We start from the raw sequence: 6000 nt of genomic DNA, 5'->3' as shown, positions 1-6000 counted from the left end.
GACAAATGTTCCTCCCTGAAGCAGCGTCAATAATGTGATATTCTTTTGGGCCATGATCTCTGCCTTATCCCACATCACAAATTATCCTACTCAAAAAAGTCAGAAAATACCACTTCTTACAAAAGAATAATTATCTACTGTAACTTTAAATCCACAATTTGAACTGTGCTCTTCGAGTCAGCCCGGGGCTGATCGAGTTGTGGCCCTCCAGCGTTCAGCACCATGGCCAGAGCACAAAGTTGGAAAAGGAAAACAGAAAATAGTCTGGGGGGAAAACCATGCACAGGGGGCCACAGGAAATAAGTTTTTCCTTTTTTCTACTTAATGTAAGCATCCTGAAATGAAAGATGTTGCCCATGTTATTTAAATGCAACTGACTGTGTCATACCAGGCCCTGCATGCCTGAATAAATGACGGTCTGGCAAGTTTCCCTTTGCTCTGTTTTGGCACATGCCATTGTTCCCACTGTTTATTTGTAAAAATATAGGCTGTTTTTGTTTGGTTTTTTTTTTTTTTTGAGGGGAAGATATCTCTATATTAACTTTCAAGGATTATCCTGCTTTATATTCTGATCGCTATCTATAGCACATATTTCACAAAGTAGAATTTTCAATTAAAGAAATTCATCTTGTCTAGTTTTGTACAAGTCAAAGTGATAAAGAACAGACTTTAGGTAATATAAAACAAATGCTGATTTACTAATTCAAGTGTTAAGTGTGTTCTCCAAGTGAACTGTTTATTTATTTGCTATATAAATCTGCATTTCTTTCAGATAATACATATGATATTAAATTTGGCAGCCGAAGAGTCCATACAAGATGAACTAAATCATGGTTGGTGTAAAATATTGCTTATTTTTCATTGTTTACTTCTCTTCTTCAGGAAGCAAGACCAGTCTCTTCAGATAGTGGAATCTGTTCTCCTTTAATTTTTGTTTATGTTGTTTATAAAGGACTCATTTTACTGTTCATTTCTAAGGTGGGCATGCAACCTGGGCCTAGCCAATCAGATCTACGGATGTCAGATCCAAGCTGGGCCAATTACATCAGCTTAGTGTTAATTGATGTATCTGTAGTGAAAGAAATTTTTGTTCCTTCAAAGATCATAGGTGCCAAGAATAATATATTGGCAATACTGAAGCCCATCTTTACTGCTACATGGAAGAGAGCTCATTTGAGGATGAAGAAAAGGAAAACAAATCAGAGAGAAAGACCAGATATGCTAAATAAAGTTCTTCCTTTTATTTTTATTATTACTATTTTAAAAATGTTATTTGCAGTTTATGTGGGTATATAGTAGGTGTATATATTTATGGGGTATTTGAGATACTTTGATACAGGCATGCAATGTTTAATGATCACATCATGATAAATGGGGTATTCATCATCTTAAGTATTTTTCTTTGTGTTACAAATCATCCAATTACACTCTTGGTTATTTTAAAATGTACAGTTAAATCATTATTGGCTATATTCACCCAGTTGTGCAATCGATTAGTAGCTCTTTTTCATTCTTTCTAACTACATTTTTGTACCTATCAACTGCCCCCAATCCTACTCACACTACACCCCCTACTCCCACCTCCAATACCCTTCCCAGACTCTGTTAACCATCCTTCTACTCTCTGTGTTCATGTGTTCAATTGTTTTGACTTTTAGACCACACAAATAAGTGAGAACATGCAATGTTTATCTTTCTTCTCTCTGTGCCTGACTTAATATTTCATTTAACATAATGATCTCCAGTTCCATCCACGTTGTTGCAAATGACTAGATCTCATTTGTTATAGCTAGTTAGTACTCCATTGTGTATATGCACTACATTTTCTTTATCTATTCATCTGTTGATGGACCCTTAGGTTGCTTCCAAGTCTTAGCTATTGTGAACAGTGCTGCACCAAACATAGGAGTTCAGATATCTCTTCAATGTACTGGTTTCCTTTCTTTTGGGTATATACCAAGCAGTGGGATTGCTGAATCACATGATAGTTCTATTATCAGTTTTCTGAAGAACCTCCAAAATATTACCCATAGTGGTTGTACTAATTTACATCCCCACCAACAGTGTGCAAGGGTTCGCTTTTCTCTACATCCTCGCCAACATTTGTTACTGCCTGTCTTTTGGATAAAAGCCATTTTAACTGGGGTAAGATGATATCTCATTGTAGTTTGGGGATTTGCATTTCTCCTATGATTAATAATGTTGAGCACCTTTTCATAGGCCTGCTTGCCATTTATATGTCTTCTTTGGAGAAATATCTATTTAGATATTTTGCCCATTTTCAAATTGGATTATTAGATTTTTTCCTTGTAGAGTTGTTTGAGCTCCTGATGTATTCTGGTTATTAATCCCTTGTCAGATGAGTAGGTTGCAATTATTTTCTCCTATTCTGTGGCTTGTCTCTTTACTTTGTTGATTGTATCCTTTGTTGTGCAGAAGCTTTTTAACTCGATGTGATCCCATTTGTCCATTTTTACTTTGGCTGCCTGTGCTTGTGGGGTGTTACTCAAGAAAATTTTGCCCAGACCAATGTCCTGTAGAGTTTTCCCAATGTTTATTCATAGTAGTTTCATAGGTTGAGGCCTCAAATTTAAGTCTTTGATCCATTTTGAATTGACTTTTTTGTGTAGAGCAAGAGATAGGGGTCTAGTTTCATCATTCTGCATACAGATATTCAATTTCCCCATCACAATTTATCGAAGAGACTATTCTTTCCCTACCACATGCTCTTGGAAACTTTGTCAAAAATGAGTTCACTGTAGGTAGATGAATTTGTCTCTGAGTTCTCTATTCTGTTCCATTGACCTATGTGTCTGTTTCTATGCCAGTACCATGCTGGTTTAGTTACCATAGCTCTGTTAGTATAATTTGAAGTCAGGTAATGTGATTTCTTCAGTTGTGTTCTTTTTGCTTAGGATAGCGTTGGCTATTCTAAGTCTTTCATGGTTCCATATAACTTTTAGGATTATGTTTTCTATTTCTGTGAAGAATGTTAATGGTATTTTGATAGCGATTGCATTGGGTCTGTAGATTGCTTTGGGTAGTATGAACATTTTAATAATGTTAATTCTTCCAGTCCATGAACATGGAATATTATTCTGTTTATTTGTGACCTCTACAGTATCTTTCATCAGTGTTTTATGGTTTTCACTGTAGAGATTCTTCACTTCTTTGGTTATGTTAATTCCTGGTATTTAATTTTATTTGTGGCTATTGTAAATGGGATTATTTTTACATTTATTTTTCAGATTGTTTACTATTGATATATAGAAATGCTACTGATTCATGTATTTTGATTTTGTATCCTTCAACTTTAGTGCATTTGTTTATCAGTTCCAATAGTTTATTGGTAGTGTCTTTAGGTTTTTTTTTTTTTTAAAAAGGATCATATTATCTGCAACCAAGAATAAATTGACTTCTGCCTTTGCAATTTGGATGCATTTTATTTTTTTTCTCTTGCCTGATTCCTTTGGCTAGGACTCCTAGTGCTATGTCAAATAACAGCGGTGACGGTGGACATCTTTGTCATGTTCCATATCTTAAAGGAAAGGCTTTCATTTCTTTCCCCATTCAGTATGATAGTAGCTGTGGATCTTTTGTATATGGCTTTTTTATGTTGAGGTTTGTTTCTTTTATGCCCAGTTTTTTGAGAGTTTTCTTTAATCATAAAGGGATGTTGCACTTTATAAAATTGTTCTTATGGATGAATTGAAATGATCATATGGTTTTGGCCTTCATTCTATTGATATGATGTATCACATTGATTGATTTGTTTATGTTAAACCATCCTTGCATCCCTGGGATAAATCCCACTTCGTCATGATGCATGATCTTTTTAATATATTGTTCAATTTGGTTTGCTAGTATTTTGTTGAGGATTTTTTGCATTAATATTCATTAGAGATTTTGAAGAGTTTTCTTAGTTTTCTAAGTAAACTATAGTTTTAAATTTTAACTATAGTTTTATAGCCTATAATTTTCTTTTTTGATGTGTCTTTTTCTGGTTTTGGTATCAGGGTAATACTGGCTTCATAGAATGAGTTTAGAAGTATTTCCTCCTTATCTAATTTTTGGAATAGTTTGAATAGAATTAGTATTAATTCTTCTTTAAGTGTTTGGTAGAATTCAGCAGTCAAGCCATCTGATCCTGGGCTTTTCTTTACTGGGAGACCCTTTATGATGGCTTCAATCTTGTTACTTGTTATTTCTTTGTTCAGGTTCTGAATTTCTGCATTTTTCAATCTTGTTAGGTTGTATATATCTGGAAATTCATCCACTTTCTCTAGATTTTGAAATATATTGGGATATAGTTTCTCATAGTAGCCACTAGTGATCCTTGGAAATCCTTCAGTATCAGTAATAATGTCTCTTTTCAGCTCTGATTTTTGAAAATATAGGTGTCTCCTTTTTTCTTAGTCTAGCTAAAGATTTGTCAATTTTAATTATCTTTCATAAAAGTAGATTTTCATTTTGTTGATCTTTTGTAATGTTTTGTTTCAATTTCATTTATTTCTGCTCTGATCTTTATTATTTCTTTTCTTCTACTAATTTTGGGGTTGATTTGCTTTTGCATTTATAGTTCTTCAAGATGCATCATAATGTTACTTATTTGATGTTTTTCTTCTTTTTAATGTAGGCACTTATTGCTATAAATTTCCCTCTTACTGTTGCTTTTGCAGTATCCCATAGGTTTTGACATGTTGTGTTTTCATTTGTTTCAAGAAATTTTTAAATTTCCTTTGTAATTTTTTCATTGACCCACTGTTCATTCAGTAGCATAGTTTTTTAATTTCCACATGTTTGTATAGTTTCCAAAATTCCTCTTGTTATTAATTTCTAGTTTTATTCTGTTGTGGTCAGAATTATGTTATTTCTTTTTCTTTAGTATTTTAAGACTTGTTTTGTGGTCTAATATATGGACTGTCCTTGAGAATGATTTATGTGCTGAGGAGAATAATGTATATTCTACAGCTGTTGGATTAAATGTTCTGTAAATACCTTTTAGGTCCATTTGTTCTATACTGCAGATTAAGTCTGATTTTTTATATTGATTTTCTGTCTGGAAGATCTGTCCAAAGCTGAAAGTGGCATGTTGAAGCCTCCAGCTGTTACTGTAGGCAGGTCTATATCTCTCTTTAGCTCCAATAATGTTTGCTTTATATACCTGGGTGCTCAGCATTGAGACGCACATTTACAATGTTTATCTAAATTGCTAAATTGACCCCTTTATCATTATATAATTACATCCTTTGTCCCTTCTGATAGTTTTTGTCTTGAAATCTACTATGTTTGATATAAGTATAGCTATTCCTGCTCTTTTTTGGTTTCCATTGACGTGGAGTATCTTTTTCCATCCCTTTATTTTCAGTCTATATGTATATATTAATATATAGGTGAAATGTGTTTCCTTTAGGATCTTTGGGTCTTACTTTTTTTATCCACTCAGCCACTCTTTATATTTTGAATGGAGAGTTTAATCTGTTTACATTCAATGTTGTTATTGATAAGTAAGTGCTTACTCCTGGCATTTTGTTGTTTTCTGGTGGTCTTTTGGTCTTCTCTCTCTTCATTTCTTTCTTTCTGTCTTTTTAAAATTGAAGGTGATTGTCCCTTGTGGTATAACTTACTTTCTTGCTTTTATTTTTTGTGTGTATCCATTGAATGTTTTTTGATTTGAGGTTACCATGAGGCTTGCAAATACTATCTTAAAACCCATTATTTTAAAGTAATGACCACTCAACACTGATTGCATAAACAAACCAATAAGCAAAAAGAAAATGAATGAAAACTCTACATTTTAACTTCATCCCCCTGCTTTTTAAGTTTTGTTATTTCTTTTCATGTATTATGGTACTATGTCATGTAAAGTTGTAGTGATTATTTTTGATTGGCTCATCATTTATTTTTTTCTACTTAAGATAATAATACTTTACACCTCACAATTACAGTGTTATAATATATTGGTTTCTCTGTACTTAGTGTTACCAGTGCTTAGTATTA

The sequence above is a fragment of the Pan troglodytes genome, chromosome 21 (genome assembly GCF_028858775.2).
Source record: "Pan troglodytes isolate AG18354 chromosome 21, NHGRI_mPanTro3-v2.0_pri, whole genome shotgun sequence".
Classification (NCBI taxonomy): domain Eukaryota; kingdom Metazoa; phylum Chordata; class Mammalia; order Primates; family Hominidae; genus Pan; species Pan troglodytes.
The sequence above is the reverse complement of the archived record's forward strand: the minus strand, read 5'-3'. Positions refer to the sequence as shown.